We start from the raw sequence: 15,631 nt of genomic DNA, 5'->3' as shown, positions 1-15,631 counted from the left end.
AAAGCCACACGGCATTCTTGTAACGAACAGGTAATGGAAATTTAGGTAAAACAATATCAAAAAAAGTTGTGTGGTGGAGCGACACACTTCCTAGATGATCGTTGCTGCACGGAATAATTCTTACGGCACCGACGCCTTCAGGAGTCGTCTTCTGGAGGTTTTGCTTGCAGTCTATTCCGCAATCTTTTCGTTATGAGTTGGTGTTTCGGATTCCCGATGTTCTTTTGTTTATTGCATTTGCCTTCCCTTGACACTGAGAAACCACATGACGAAAGTGAAACACCACCGTCTGTTCATCTGCAGAGCGCGATGAAATTATTCACTCGATATTCATTGCCTTTAATATTCTTCCCAACAGTGGTGAGCGCTGCCTTCAGAAAGCGGTATTCTTTCTGATTTACATGAAAGTTCCTCAAGCTGGACTGCTTGGGATGACCTTCAACGCTACCAGCAGTTGGCTCGTTGGTCTAGGGGTATGATTCCTGCTTTGGGTGCAGGAGGTCCCGGGTTCAAATCCCGGACGAGCCCTGCCGTTTTGACCGTGCGGAAGAGTAGGTGGAGCTCACCCACGTTTGCAGCTCTGCAATGAAGAACAAATGCCTGCCGCAGCACGCTTTGTGTAGCACTACGGTCATGAAGGGACCGTTTGGTATGGCAAGAATCTGACACCAGTAAATTACATAGGTCGATTGCTGTAGAAGAGCCGACAGTAATCTTGCATGCAACGGAAAAGAAAGGTTGTCTTTGCAGGACATGTGCACCGTGAGTGGAGACGAAGCTCAATCGTGGAGCAGTCTACCTTCATCTGATTAGCGACGACGACAACCAAAGGGCGGGATACAAGACTGAGCGTAGATAAGAGTTTCCCAGTATTAGTTACCTTCACACTTCAACAGAGCTGTGACAAGGCGAGTGCAGTAAGCTCTGGAAAGCCAGTATGAAGCGCACTTGAAGTAGTCCTGAAGAAATGGATTATAAATTTTGCCGGCCAGAATGGAGCTAGGAGCGTTCTGAGTTACTGAATACCGGTGCACTATGGGAGCAAGAGCATTTGACAGTAAAATGACGCGATATCCGTGTAGCACACGACATTTATTATCCCTGCATACGCAGACGTGACGTTCTCTCGGAAATGGAATCCGAAAACGGGTTTAAAAAAAGTCTTGCTTCCGCCCGGGATCGAACCGGGGACCTTCTGCGTGTAAAGCAGACGTGATAACCGCTACACCACGGAAACGACGGCTGTGCTGCTGTGCTACCTGGAAACCCGTAGTAGCAACAGATTTTTCCTGCGTAAGCAAGGGCGTCGGCTACCAACTCCGTCCGATTCTAGAAGATGCTATAGTAGAAGACATCGATAAAAACAATCAAACCGCAACAGCCAGGGAGAACGCTGGGTGAGCAGCAGCTCTGCATGGTGATACCAAGAACGGAGGCGTCAGTCATGTGCAGCGCTTAGCCGTAACGAACAGGCTCGTTGGTCTAGGGGTATGATTCCTGCTTCGGGTGCAGGAGGTCCCGGGTTCAAATCCCGGACGAGCCCTTGCGTTTTGTGCAAACGTGTGGCAACTACCGGCATGCCGGCGGCTGTTCCGCATTTTCCCAGCCCTCCAGGTAAGCACAAAAACCAAGTGGCCGATTCTGAAAGAGTTTCATGTATCATTTGAGCCATCTGCACCCTGGTGGTGGGACGTTTGAAATTGATTTAAATGGTCACAGTAGAGATTGTAGCAAGTGTCTTGTTGAGTGCGACGAAAAAGTGTTTCCGCCCGCAATCGAACTGGGGACCTTCTGCGTGTTAGGCAGACGTGATAACCGCTACACCACGGAAACTGCTACGCTCTGAGCTCCACATCTGACACAACTTGTAGGACGATCGCAACTTTGGCGTAAAAATCACTTTGCGGAAACGCACAATGCAGGTATTTCTCATTTGTATGCAACAATCGACAGCACCGTTGCCTGTCTGAATGCCATCACGAATAAGAGCCCAACAAGTCGTCGGAATTGCTCGCGGCCGAGTCCTCAGTAGCATCAGCTACTCTTGCTTTCCGTACGAGGTACCGTCAATTCGCGCAGTCGCTATTGCAAATGATGTCATCAAAAGCAATCACTTCGTTAGCAGCAGGGAGCCTGGGCTCAGCGGTAGCTCTACACGGAGGCCCCGACAGACCACCGCTGGCGCGCCGAAGAAGCAAACCACGTGTAAATCACACAGTATTTTAGTGATGATCTGGAAACGCAAATGTAGAATAAGTAGAACATTATATAAAATTTGTTGTGTGGTCGAGCGGTACCCACTCCTCGCTCTTCCCAGATTATCGTTGCTGCACGGAATGATTGTTAAGGCAGCTACGGCTTCAGAGTTCGTCTTCTCGAAGTTTTGCTTTCGCAGTACATCTCGCAATCTTTTCGTTATGAGTCGTCCGTTTCGGTTTCCCGATGTAGTTTTGCTCACAGCTCTCGACTTCTCTTAACCCCGAGCCACCACTAGCCGAAAATTCCGCACTGCAATCTGGTCAATCTGCAGAGCTCGATGAGAGCATCGCGGTCGTTCCTGAGCTGATGAAACGGCCGAATCTGTAGTTGTTCCCAGATCTCTCCCACAACAACGGCCTCCCGGACGCATGGATTACAGGAGTACGCCACTACTCCCAGCCAGACAAATGCATTTGAAAGCAGAATAACATGACCTACACGCAACTCCTATTTTTGTGTCTGACCTACTTTTAATGATACTGTGGTCTATTTACTTACTACTATCGCTGCTGGACGAAGCAGACCGGGTGAAAGCCACACGGCATTCTTGTAACGAACAGGTAATGGAAATTTAGGTAAAACAATATCAAAAAAAGTTGTGTGGTGGAGCGACACACTTCCTAGATGATCGTTGCTGCACGGAATAATTCTTACGGCACCGACGCCTTCAGGAGTCGTCTTCTGGAGGTTTTGCTTGCAGTCTATTCCGCAATCTTTTCGTTATGAGTTGGTGTTTCGGATTCCCGATGTTCTTTTGTTTATTGCATTTGCCTTCCCTTGACACTGAGAAACCACATGACGAAAGTGAAACACCACCGTCTGTTCATCTGCAGAGCGCGATGAAATTATTCACTCGATATTCATTGCCTTTAATATTCTTCCCAACAGTGGTGAGCGCTGCCTTCAGAAAGCGGTATTCTTTCTGATTTACATGAAAGTTCCTCAAGCTGGACTGCTTGGGATGACCTTCAACGCTACCAGCAGTTGGCTCGTTGGTCTAGGGGTATGATTCCTGCTTTGTGTGCAGGAGGCCCCGGGTTCAAATCCCGGACGAGCCCTGCCGTTTTGACCGTGCGGAAGAGTAGGTGGAGCTCACCCACGTTTGCAGCTCTGCAATGAAGAACAAATGCCTGCCGCAGCACGCTTTGTGTAGCACTACGGTCATGAAGGGACCGTTTGGTATGGCAAGAATCTGACACCAGTAAATTACATAGGTCGATTGCTGTAGAAGAGCCGACAGTAATCTTGCATGCAACGGAAAAGAAAGGTTGTCTTTGCAGGACATGTGCACCGTGAGTGGAGACGAAGCTCAATCGTGGAGCAGTCTACCTTCATCTGATTAGCGACGACGACAACCAAAGGGCGGGATACAAGACTGAGCGTAGATAAGAGTTTCCCAGTATTAGTTACCTTCACACTTCAACAGAGCTGTGACAAGGCGAGTACAGTAAGCTCTGGAAAGCCAGTATGAAGCGCACTTGAAGTAGTCCTGAAGAAATGGATTATAAATTTTGCCGGCCAGAATGGAGCTAGGAGCGTTCTGAGTTACTGAATACCGGTGCACTATGGGAGCAAGAGCATTTGACAGTAAAATGACGCGATATCCGTGTAGCACACGACATTTATTATCCCTGCATACGCAGACGTGACGTTCTCTCGGAAATGGAATCCGAAAACGGGTTTAAAAAAAGTCTTGCTTCCGCCCGGGATCGAACCGGGGACCTTCTGCGTGTAAAGCAGACGTGATAACCGCTACACCACGGAAACGACGGCTGTGCTGCTGTGCTACCTGGAAACCCGTAGTAGCAACAGATTTTTCCTGCGTAAGCAAGGGCGTCGGCTACCAACTCCGTCCGATTCTAGAAGATGCTATAGTAGAAGACATCGATAAAAACAATCAAACCGCAACAGCCAGGGAGAACGCTGGGTGAGCAGCAGCTCTGCATGGTGATACCAAGAACGGAGGCGTCAGTCATGTGCAGCGCTTAGCCGTAACGAACAGGCTCGTTGGTCTAGGGGTATGATTCCTGCTTCGGGTGCAGGAGGTCCCGGGTTCAAATCCCGGACGAGCCCTGCCGTTTTGACCGTGCGGAAGAGTAGGTGGAGCTCACCCACGTTTGCAGCTCTGCAATGAAGAACAAATGCCTGCCGCAGCACGCTTTGTGTAGCACTACGGTCATGAAGGGACCGTTTGGTATGGCAAGAATCTGACACCAGTAAATTACATAGGTCGATTGCTGTAGAAGAGCCGACAGTAATCTTGCATGCAACGGAAAAGAAAGGTTGTCTTTGCAGGACATGTGCACCGTGAGTGGAGACGAAGCTCAATCGTGGAGCAGTCTACCTTCATCTGATTAGCGACGACGACAACCAAAGGGCGGGATACAAGACTGAGCGTAGATAAGAGTTTCCCAGTATTAGTTACCTTCACACTTCAACAGAGCTGTGACAGGGCGAGTGCAGTAAGCTCTGGAAAGCCAGTATGAAGCGCACTTGAAGTAGTCCTGAAGAAATGGATTATAAATTTTGCCGGCCAGAATGGAGCTAGGAGCGTTCTGAGTTACTGAATACCGGTGCACTATGGGAGCAAGAGCATTTGACAGTAAAATGACGCGATATCCGTGTAGCACACGACATTTATTATCCCTGCATACGCAGACGTGACGTTCTCTCGGAAATGGAATCCGAAAACGGGTTTAAAAAAAGTCTTGCTTCCGCCCGGGATCGAACCGGGGACCTTCTGCGTGTAAAGCAGACGTGATAACCGCTACACCACGGAAACGACGGCTGTGCTGCTGTGCTACCTGGAAACCCGTAGTAGCAACAGATTTTTCCTGCGTAAGCAAGGGCGTCGGCTACCAACTCCGTCCGATTCTAGAAGATGCTATAGTAGAAGACATCGATAAAAACAATCAAACCGCAACAGCCAGGGAGAACGCTGGGTGAGCAGCAGCTCTGCATGGTGATACCAAGAACGGAGGCGTCAGTCATGTGCAGCGCTTAGCCGTAACGAACAGGCTCGTTGGTCTAGGGGTATGATTCCTGCTTCGGGTGCAGGAGGTCCCGGGTTCAAATCCCGGACGAGCCCTTGCGTTTTGTGCAAACGTGTGGCAACTACCGGCATGCCGGCGGCTGTTCCGCATTTTCCCAGCCCTCCAGGTAAGCACAAAAACCAAGTGGCCGATTCTGAAAGAGTTTCATGTATCATTTGAGCCATCTGCACCCTGGTGGTGGGACGTTTGAAATTGATTTAAATGGTCACAGTAGAGATTGTAGCAAGTGTCTTGTTGAGTGCGACGAAAAAGTGTTTCCGCCCGCAATCGAACTGGGGACCTTCTGCGTGTTAGGCAGACGTGATAACCGCTACACCACGGAAACTGCTACGCTCTGAGCTCCACATCTGACACAACTTGTAGGACGATCGCAACTTTGGCGTAAAAATCACTTTGCGGAAACGCACAATGCAGGTATTTCTCATTTGTATGCAACAATCGACAGCACCGTTGCCTGTCTGAATGCCATCACGAATAAGAGCCCAACAAGTCGTCGGAATTGCTCGCGGCCGAGTCCTCAGTAGCATCAGCTACTCTTGCTTTCCGTACGAGGTACCGTCAATTCGCGCAGTCGCTATTGCAAATGATGTCATCAAAAGCAATCACTTCGTTAGCAGCAGGGAGCCTGGGCTCAGCGGTAGCTCTACACGGAGGCCCCGACAGACCACCGCTGGCGCGCCGAAGAAGCAAACCACGTGTAAATCACACAGTATTTTAGTGATGATCTGGAAACGCAAATGTAGAATAAGTAGAACATTATACAAAATTTGTTGTGTGGTCGAGCGGTACCCACTCCTCGCTCTTCCCAGATTATCGTTGCTGCACGGAATGATTGTTAAGGCAGCTACGGCTTCAGAGTTGGTCTTCTCGAAGTTTTGCTTTCGCAGTACATCTCGCAATCTTTTCGTTATGAGTCGTCCGTTTCGGTTTCCCGATGTAGTTTTGCTCACAGCTCTCGACTTCTCTTAACCCCGAGCCACCACTAGCCGAAAATTCCGCACTGCAATCTGGTCAATCTGCAGAGCTCGATGAGAGCATCGCGGTCGTTCCTGAGCTGATGAAACGGCCGAATCTGTAGTTGTTCCCAGATCTCTCCCACAACAACGGCCTCCCGGACGCATGGATTACAGGAGTACGCCACTACTCCCAGCCAGACAAATGCATTTGAAAGCAGAATAACATGACCTACACGCAACTCCTATTTTTGTGTCTGACCTACTTTTAATGATACTGTGGTCTATTTACTTACTACTATCGCTGCTGGACGAAGCAGACCGGGTGAAAGCCACACGGCATTCTTGTAACGAACAGGTAATGGAAATTTAGGTAAAACAATATCAAAAAAAGTTGTGTGGTGGAGCGACACACTTCCTAGATGATCGTTGCTGCACGGAATAATTCTTACGGCACCGACGCCTTCAGGAGTCGTCTTCTGGAGGTTTTGCTTGCAGTCTATTCCGCAATCTTTTCGTTATGAGTTGGTGTTTCGGATTCCCGATGTTCTTTTGTTTATTGCATTTGCCTTCCCTTGACACTGAGAAACCACATGACGAAAGTGAAACACCACCGTCTGTTCATCTGCAGAGCGCGATGAAATTATTCACTCTATATTCATTGCCTTTAATATTCTTCCCAACAGTGGTGAGCGCTGCCTTCAGAAAGCGGTATTCTTTCTGATTTACATGAAAGTTCCTCGGAGCTGGACTGCTTGGGATGACCTTCAACGCTACCAGCAGTTGGCTCGTTGGTCTAGGGGTATGATTCCTGCTTTGGGTGCAGGAGGTCCCGGGTTCAAATCCCGGACGAGCCCTGCCGTTTTGACCGTGCGGAAGAGTAGGTGGAGCTCACCCACGTTTGCAGCTCTGCAATGAAGAACAAATGCCTGCCGCAGCACGCTTTGTGTAGCACTACGGTCATGAAGGGACCGTTTGGTATGGCAAGAATCTGACACCAGTAAATTACATAGGTCGATTGCTGTAGAAGAGCCGACAGTAATCTTGCATGCAACGGAAAAGAAAGGTTGTCTTTGCAGGACATGTGCACCGTGAGTGGAGACGAAGCTCAATCGTGGAGCAGTCTACCTTCATCTGATTAGCGACGACGACAACCAAAGGGTGGGATACAAGACTGAACGTAGATAAGAGTTTCCCAGTATTAGTTACCTTCACACTTCAACAGAGCTGTGACAAGGCGAGTGCAGTAAGCTCTGGAAAGCCAGTATGAAGCGCACTTGAAGTAGTCCTGAAGAAATGGATTATAAATTTTGCCGGCCAGAATGGAGCTACGAGCGTTCTGAGTTACTGAATACCGGTGCACTATGGGAGCAAGAGCATTTGACAGTAAAATGACGCGATATCCGTGTAGCACACGACATTTATTATCCCTGCATACGCAGACGTGACGTTCTCTCGGAAATGGAATCCGAAAACGGGTTTAAAAAAGTCTTGCTTCCGCCCGGGATCGAACCGGGGACCTTCTGCGTGTAAAGCAGACGTGATAACCGCTACACCACGGAAACGACGGCTCTGCTGCTGTGCTACCTGGAAACCCGTAGTAGCAACAGATTTTTCCTGCGTAAGCAAGGGCGTCGGCTACCAACTCCGTCCGATTCTAGAAGATGCTATAGTAGAAGACATCGATAAAAACAATCAAACCGCAACAGCCAGGGAGAACGCTGGGTGAGCAGCAGCTCTGCATGGTGATACCAAGAACGGAGGCGTCAGTCATGTGCAGCGCTTAGCCGTAACGAACAGGCTCGTTGGTCCAGTTCCGCTTTAGACGCCGTGCAGTGTGGACGTGCCTAGTCTTCCGCTCCGCCGTAGCGTTACGTATAGTGGACTATCGTTTTTGTTTACGTTTTGTGTTGTAACGTCTGTGAGTGTTTCTCCGTCGTAGTTTCGTACCTTGTGTTACTTTCTGTCCTTCTTTCAGTGTGTTTTGTGTAGCGGTTTCGACCGCATAGTTTGAAAATGTCGTCCCAGGTTATTCCTCGTCAGGCTACAGTTAGTTTTACTTTTGACAAGTCAACCCGCCATGTGCAACCTAGTTCCCTTGAGATCCATGACTGGTTGGTCGATAGCTTTGGTGTTCATTCGGATCAGGTGCACACTGCTTATTTTGATACCGAACTGTATGTTTTCTTTGTTAAGTTTATGGACCCACTTCAGGTTGATAAAATTCTTTCTAAATATGGTCATCAAGTTCTCTTTCGGCATCGGGATAATTCTGTAAGTACCGTGCTGCTTTCCAATGCTTCCATTACGTACACCAGTGTTCGTGTTTACAACCTTCCACCGGAGGTGGATAATGTCTATCTTAAGGAGGGTCTACAAAAGTATGGTGATGTAAAGAGCATTCGCCTTGAACGCTGGTCAAGCCAACATCGCCTGCAATGTTACAGTGGTATTCGTTCAGTCGAAATGCACGTTAAGCAGAATATTCCATCTCACCTGCAGATCGGTGGATATCGTGTCCATGTAACATATAGTGGTCAGGTTGGCACCTGTTTTTTGTGCAATGAAAGTGGTCACGTGCGTACCGACTGTCCGCGGAGGGTATTTGTTTTAAAAAATTCTCTCGAACAGCGTCGCAAGTTAACGGTCGCTGAACTCGTTGCAGGTGGTTCTGCTCTTGGTGTAGCACAGTCCACTGGTAGTAGCGCCCCGCCACAGGTTTTGCGCACCCCTGACACAGAATTTCCTCCTTTGCGTGCTAAATCTGATGTTGTTCCGTCTGTCCCTCAGGTGGGTGTGCCACTTTTGAATAATAAGAGGCGTCGCCCACACGATGGCAATAGTACGGATGAGGATCTCCCTGAGATGCCCCAGTCCGAGCGACCGGCATCCTCCGAGCCACTGTGTACTGTAGCTGCTCCCTGCCCTCCTGAGGTAGCGGTTCCGGTGGCGGCTGCTGGCGCCCCTCCGCCCTCCGACGCGGCTTCTCTCGCGTCGGATCGTCGGTCGGGCCGGTTGGCGCCGTCTTCCCAACCGACTTCGTTGTCACAACAAGTGGAGCCGCAACAACTTCCTGCTTCGCTGCCCCACAGCTCTGCCAGCGGTGCTGCTCCGCTTCCTTCCAACTTTGCGGCCTCGGACCTTCCTGCTCACGTTTCGCCTCCGTGCAGTCCATGTTTGCCGGATGCTAGTGTCGGTGTTGACCATTCCGTTTTGTCGGATGTTTCCCCCGCGACCCCGGATCCCGCATGTGGACCGGCGCGGGTGGTGTCGGATACAGAACTTGACCCTCCTACGTCACCGGCGGCTGAAGCTTCCTTGCCCGTCAGCCGACGCAAGTTACGCGTTCAGCCGAACGTTAATGCTGTTCGTAAAAAACCGAAGCGTAAGGGATCCGCGGAACGGGGTAGCAGTCCCCCTCCCTCGGATGCCTCCGTCTCCCCTGCTATGGACTGTGACGTTGGTGCGTCGCTGTAGGTGATTTCCTCTCTCGCTTTTCTCTCTATGGTTCAAGCATACACCTTTCTTACCTTAAATGTTAACCGTATTGAGTCCGACGTTCGCATTGCCTCTTTGCGGCAGTTTATTTACGACGCCTGTGCGGACGTAGTGTTTTTGCAGGAAGTGTTGTTTTCTGATCTCTCTCTACCTGGATTTCAAACTGTTTTTAATGTCGCGCCGGAATATTCAACAGGAACTGCTCTTTTCTTTCGAGAGGGCATTCCTATTACTGACATTGAATTCCTTGACTCTGGCCGTGGGATTGGTTGTCGTCTTTTTGATCTCCGCCTCGTTGTTTTGTATGCCCCCTCTGGTTCGGGTCACACTGTGACTCGATCGCGCTTTTATAAGGAAGAGCTTATTTATCTTTTGCGCCGGAGTCCTCGGAGTCTCCTGCTCGGAGGCGATTTTAATTGTGTTTTACGCCCTGAAGACCAGTCTCCCAATTTTAATTATTGCCGCGATTTACATGACTTAGTTCGTACGATGCATCTGCGTGACGTTTGGGAACACAAATATCCCACCCTGGTGAAATATACGTTTTTTACCGCGTCCTCATGCAGTAGACTCGACAGATTCTACTTCTCTGAATTTTTATGTGATAAAATTCTTTCTGTCGACGTTATTCCTACTAGTTTTTCTGACCATTGTGCTTTTACTGCAACTATAAATCTTAGTCACCAACCTGCAAAACTTTATCGTTCCCAGTGGATGTTAAATGTTTCCCACCTTGCCGACAGTGCTATAGATGATGTTATAAGTGCCGTGTGGGAGCGATGTCTTCGCTCTGTCCCGCGTTACCCCTCCTTGCTGGTATGGTGGACTGCGTTTGCCAAGCCCAAGATTCGTCACACTTTGATTTTTTACTGTGCTGCAAGGGCGCGTGATTTTAAGAACACGTATGAATATTACTACTCTGTCCTGCGTGAACTATATGACGCGGCGGGTACCTCTCCTCTGCGGATCCATGATGTTCGTCGTATTAAAGCCAAGCTCTTGAGCCTTAAACGACGACAGTTGGATGGTCTGCGAGTTAAGTCTAAACCTCACTCTCTTGTTGAAGGTGAACTGACCTCCTTGTACCACCTGCTACGGCATCAGACTCGTCGTCGTCGCTCCTTCATCTCTTCTCTTACGGTGGATGATGGACGGCAGCTTATTGCACAGGAGGAAATGGTTCGTGCTCTCCATCAGTATTACGCTAGTCTCTATTCTGCCGATGATTCTGGTGAGTCTCTTTCGGATGATGTCCTTGGGGATCTAACTGCGACGATCGCGCCTGACGCGAACGGCGAATTTCTCCGGGAGTTCCAGGTAGATGATGTTTTCGATTTTATTGCTCGCTCTCCGTCCAGTAAATCGCCGGGTCCAGACGGCCTGCCTAAAGAATTTTATCTCCGTTTTTGGCCTCTTTTGGGTGGCATTTTTACGCAGATTTTAAATGAGATTGTCAGGGGGATGGATGTGCCTGCCGATTTTAAAGTAGGGAAAATTGTTTTAATTCCGAAGTCCTCTGGTCGTTTATCTGCTGCCAATCTTCGTCCGCTCACATTGCTGAATTTTGACTACAAGACAGCTGCTAGAGCGCTCAATAGCCGGTTGTCTTCTCTGCTTCGGGGTGTGATTGGTGCACATCAATGTTGTTTTCATGATAGATCTATTCTGACCCCAGTAGCCGAATATCGGGATGTTATCTCGGTTGCGGCGGTTACAAACGTACATTGTGCCTTTGCTTTCCTTGATTTTTATAAGGCTTTTGATCACGTCAGTCATGTGTTTTTAGATCGTGTTTTAGGTACAATTGGTTTTAACGCTTCCTCACGTGGTGTTCTTGGCAATTTGTATAGGGGAATAACTGCTCGGGTGTCAGTCAATGGGCAGCTGACGCCGCCCATTGCTATCCGCCGCGGGGTGCCTCAGGGTAGTCCGCTCTCTATGTCTTTATTCGTATTGTCCCTGGAACCGCTGCTACGGACTATTGTTCTCAAGCTTCAGGGTATGACCCTCTCTGGTGGGAAGCTCACTGTTAAGGCATATGCGGATGATGTCGTTGTTCTCCTCCGTCAACGTGATGATATCCCGTTGTTGAAAGGGGCAGTTGATGCATACTGTCGTGTCTCTGGAGCGCGGCTCAATCAGGGTAAATGTAAGTTCCTTGATATTCGGGGATTTCGCGATGCTGATGTCCCTTGGGCCACTTTTGTCGATCGCCATACGTCCTTGGGGATTATCATTGATCGATGTCCTCTAAAAATGGCGGCTCTTAATTGGAAATCTGTCACCGAGAAGATACAGGGGGCTCTGATGGTCCATGAGCAGCGTTCTGCTACCATTTTGCAAAAAGTCAGAATCTTAGACACCTACGTTCTATGTAAAGCTTATTATGTTGCTCAGCTGTTCCCACTTCCCATGATGGTGGCGAAAAGGTTGCGCCAATTGTCTAGCAGGTTTATATGGAAGGGCCATCTATTCAAGTTACGTTACGAGGTTATGACGAAACCGCGTATTTCGGGAGGCTTGGGCCTCTCTGACATTACTCGCAAGGCGTCTGCTTTGTACGTCCGCCGTACGACTCTAATTGTTACGCAAGAGGTGACTTCAATTACATCCAGGCTTTTTACTGTAGTGCGTCCGGAGAGCCTTGCTCCACCTGTCGATGTCGGTCGCCTCAATTTTCAGTTGAAACACATCCGGGAATTTTACATTGCGGTGAGTTACCTCGGTGACGTCTTCATGCGACGACCGGTGCCAACGACCAAGGGCTTGATTGCCCGCTGGGAGGGGCTGGCCGGTCCCAATCCAATAGAACTGGCGTCTCCATCCGTGTCCTGGAGGAACGTCTGGAAGAATGTTAGTCTGCCGATCCACTCTATGGCTGTGGCGTCAACATGGTATAGGGTAATTAATAATTTGGTCCCCACCAATGTACGTCTGCACCGTATTGGTCTTTCTGACACGGACAACTGTACTCGGTGTGGTCTCCTGGATACCCTTGAGCATCGATTCACCTGCTGTGGGCACCTTGCTAATTGGCGTTGGCTCAGGAAACAACTTGCTTTTGTCACTAGGTCTGCTGAAGCCTCTTATACTATTGACATCATCGTCCGGCCCGATTCTTCCTTTTTTCCGCGAACGAAGCTCAATACCGTCATGTGGTTGATTGGCCATTTCGTACATTTTGTCAACAGTTGTCATGAAGAGGATGGACACCTAGCGTTTCGGCAGTACATGTTTACTGCTTACTGGCAGCGCTTGCGATTGCCAGGCCTCCGTGATGATTTTGCAAATATGCTTAGCCTGACATTTGAAAGAGAGGGTGTTGGCTAAGGTCACCTGTGTGAGCCGTTTTCTTTTACACTGTTTCTGGATTTGCCGCTTTTATGTATGTTTTCTTCTCTATACCAGGACTGAGGATTTCGTGGACCTTTAGGGCGCACAAGAAAAACGAACGAGAGACCAAGAACCAAGACAGTAGGGGATAGTACGACGCCCTTGTACAGGTGACATTCGGAAACAGGACGGTGGAGTCATCGTGGCCAGGCCTCAGACTTCGACCCCTGCCCACTTTGCTTCCGCAGGCCTGAATCTCGCTGTCACCTCTAACTTTTTCACAATGAAAACAATAAACTAAGAAAAAGAAACAAGAGGTAAATCGAAGAGAACAAGGAAGAAAGAAAAAAAAATGTGGTAAAGCACTGGTCTAAAACAAGGGGCAAAAAAAAAAAAAAAAAAAAAAAAAAAAAAAAAAAAAAAAAGGGGTATGATTCCTGCTTCGGGTGCAGGAGGTCCCGGGTTCAAATCCCGGACGAGCCCTTGCGTTTTGTGCAAACGTGTGGCAACTACCGGCATGCCGGCGGCTGTTCCGCATTTTCCCAGCCCTCCAGGTAAGCACAAAAACCAAGTGGCCGATTCTGAAAGAGTTTCATGTATCATTTGAGCCATCTGCACCCTGGTGGTGGGACGTTTGAAATTGATTTAAATGGTCACAGTAGAGATTGTAGCAAGTGTCTTGTTGAGTGCGACGAAAAAGTGTTTCCGCCCGCAATCGAACTGGGGACCTTCTGCGTGTTAGGCAGACGTGATAACCGCTACACCACGGAAACTGCTACGCTCTGAGCTCCACATCTGACACAACTTGTAGGACGATCGCAACTTTGGCGTAAAAATCACTTTGCGGAAAGGCACAATGCAGGTATTTCTCATTTGTATGCAACAATCGACAGCACCGTTGCCTGTCTGAATGCCATCACGAATAAGAGCCCAACAAGTCGCCGGAATTGCTCGCGGCCGAGTCCTCAGTAGCATCAGCTACTCTTGCTTTCCGTACGAGGTACCGTCAATTCGCGCAGTCGCTATTGCAAATGATGTCATCAAAAGCAATCACTTCGTTAGCAGCAGGGAGCCTGGGCTCAGCGGTAGCTCTACACGGAGGCCCCGACAGACCACCGCTGGCGCGCCGAAGAAGCAAACCACGTGTAAATCACACAGTATTTTAGTGATGATCTGGAAACGCAAATGTAGAATAAGTAGAACATTATATAAAATTTGTTGTGTGGTCGAGCGGTACCCACTCCTCGCTCTTCCCAGATTATCGTTGCTGCACGGAATGATTGTTAAGGCAGCTACGGCTTCAGAGTTCGTCTTCTCGAAGTTTTGCTTTCGCAGTACATCTCGCAATCTTTTCGTTATGAGTCGTCCGTTTCGGTTTCCCGATGTAGTTTTGCTCACAGCTCTCGACTTCTCTTAACCCCGAGCCACCACTAGCCGAAAATTCCGCACTGCAATCTGGTCAATCTGCAGAGCTCGATGAGAGCATCGCGGTCGTTCCTCAGCTGATGAAACGGCCGAATCTGTAGTTGTTCCCAGATCTCTCCCACAACAACGGCCTCCCGGACGCATGGATTACAGGAGTACGCCACTACTCCCAGCCAGACAAATGCATTTGAAAGCAGAATAACATGACCTACACGCAACTCCTATTTTTGTGTCTGACCTACTTTTAATGATACTGTGGTCTATTTACTTACTACTATCGCTGCTGGACGAAGCAGACCGGGTGAAAGCCACACGGCATTCTTGTAACGAACAGGTAATGGAAATTTAGGTAAAACAATATCAAAAAAAGTTGTGTGGTGGAGCGACACACTTCCTAGATGATCGTTGCTGCACGGAATAATTCTTACGGCACCGACGCCTTCAGGAGTCGTCTTCTGGAGGTTTTGCTTGCAGTCTATTCCGCAATCTTTTCGTTATGAGTTGGTGTTTCGGATTCCCGATGTTCTTTTGTTTATTGCATTTGCCTTCCCTTGACACTGAGAAACCACATGACGAAAGTGAAACACCACCGTCTGTTCATCTGCAGAGCGCGATGGAATTATTCACTCTATATTCATTGCCTTTAATATTCTTCCCAACAGTGGTGAGCGCTGCCTTCAGAAAGCGGTATTCTTTCTGATTTACATGAAAGTTCCTCGGAGCTGGACTGCTTGGGATGACCTTCAACGCTACCAGCAGTTGGCTCGTTGGTCTAGGGGTATGATTCCTGCTTTGGGTGCAGGAGGTCCCGGGTTCAAATCCCGGACGAGCCCTGCCGTTTTGACCGTGCGGAAGAGTAGGTGGAGCTCACCCACGTTTGCAGCTCTGCAATGAAGAACAAATGCCTGCCGCAGCACGCTTTGTGTAGCACTACGGTCATGAAGGGACCGTTCGGTATGGCAAGAATCTGACACCAGTAAATTACATAGGTCGATTGCTGTAGAAGAGCCGACAGTAATCTTGCATGCAACGGAAAAGAAAGGTTGTCTTTGCAGGACATGTGCACCGTGAGTGGAGACGAAGCTCAATCGTGGAGCAGTCTACCTTCAT

General features: G+C 48.9%; 14 non-coding genes across 14 annotated transcripts; 7 read left to right on the top strand and 7 right to left on the bottom strand.

Moving 5' to 3' along the window:
• Positions 1-456: 456 nt before the first annotated feature.
• Trnap-ugg (transfer RNA proline (anticodon UGG)) lies at positions 457-528 on the top strand. The gene has a single exon. It is a non-coding gene; the product is annotated as a tRNA-Pro (tRNA).
• Positions 529-1,164: 636 nt separating this feature from the next.
• Trnav-uac (transfer RNA valine (anticodon UAC)) lies at positions 1,165-1,237 on the bottom strand. Its single transcript has one exon. It is a non-coding gene; the product is annotated as a tRNA-Val (tRNA).
• Positions 1,238-1,471: 234 nt separating this feature from the next.
• Positions 1,472-1,543, top strand: Trnap-cgg (transfer RNA proline (anticodon CGG)). The gene has a single exon. It is a non-coding gene; the product is annotated as a tRNA-Pro (tRNA).
• A 217-nt stretch (positions 1,544-1,760) lies between these two features.
• On the bottom strand, positions 1,761-1,833 carry Trnav-aac (transfer RNA valine (anticodon AAC)). The gene has a single exon. It is a non-coding gene; the product is annotated as a tRNA-Val (tRNA).
• Positions 1,834-3,245: 1,412 nt separating this feature from the next.
• On the top strand, positions 3,246-3,317 carry Trnat-ugu (transfer RNA threonine (anticodon UGU)). Its single transcript has one exon. It is a non-coding gene; the product is annotated as a tRNA-Thr (tRNA).
• Positions 3,318-3,953: 636 nt separating this feature from the next.
• Trnav-uac (transfer RNA valine (anticodon UAC)) lies at positions 3,954-4,026 on the bottom strand. Its single transcript has one exon. It is a non-coding gene; the product is annotated as a tRNA-Val (tRNA).
• Positions 4,027-4,260: 234 nt separating this feature from the next.
• Trnap-cgg (transfer RNA proline (anticodon CGG)) lies at positions 4,261-4,332 on the top strand. The gene has a single exon. It is a non-coding gene; the product is annotated as a tRNA-Pro (tRNA).
• A 636-nt stretch (positions 4,333-4,968) lies between these two features.
• Trnav-uac (transfer RNA valine (anticodon UAC)) lies at positions 4,969-5,041 on the bottom strand. The gene has a single exon. It is a non-coding gene; the product is annotated as a tRNA-Val (tRNA).
• A 234-nt stretch (positions 5,042-5,275) lies between these two features.
• Trnap-cgg (transfer RNA proline (anticodon CGG)) lies at positions 5,276-5,347 on the top strand. The gene has a single exon. It is a non-coding gene; the product is annotated as a tRNA-Pro (tRNA).
• A 217-nt stretch (positions 5,348-5,564) lies between these two features.
• Trnav-aac (transfer RNA valine (anticodon AAC)) lies at positions 5,565-5,637 on the bottom strand. Its single transcript has one exon. It is a non-coding gene; the product is annotated as a tRNA-Val (tRNA).
• Positions 5,638-7,050: 1,413 nt separating this feature from the next.
• Trnap-ugg (transfer RNA proline (anticodon UGG)) lies at positions 7,051-7,122 on the top strand. Its single transcript has one exon. It is a non-coding gene; the product is annotated as a tRNA-Pro (tRNA).
• Positions 7,123-7,757: 635 nt separating this feature from the next.
• Trnav-uac (transfer RNA valine (anticodon UAC)) lies at positions 7,758-7,830 on the bottom strand. The gene has a single exon. It is a non-coding gene; the product is annotated as a tRNA-Val (tRNA).
• A 5,966-nt stretch (positions 7,831-13,796) lies between these two features.
• Positions 13,797-13,869, bottom strand: Trnav-aac (transfer RNA valine (anticodon AAC)). Its single transcript has one exon. It is a non-coding gene; the product is annotated as a tRNA-Val (tRNA).
• Positions 13,870-15,282: 1,413 nt separating this feature from the next.
• On the top strand, positions 15,283-15,354 carry Trnap-ugg (transfer RNA proline (anticodon UGG)). The gene has a single exon. It is a non-coding gene; the product is annotated as a tRNA-Pro (tRNA).
• Positions 15,355-15,631: the final 277 nt, after the last annotated feature.

The sequence above is a fragment of the Schistocerca nitens genome, chromosome 2 (genome assembly GCF_023898315.1).
Source record: "Schistocerca nitens isolate TAMUIC-IGC-003100 chromosome 2, iqSchNite1.1, whole genome shotgun sequence".
Classification (NCBI taxonomy): Eukaryota; Metazoa; Arthropoda; class Insecta; order Orthoptera; family Acrididae; genus Schistocerca; species Schistocerca nitens.
Note: the sequence above shows the minus strand (reverse complement) of the source record. Positions and strands in the feature narration are given on the sequence as shown.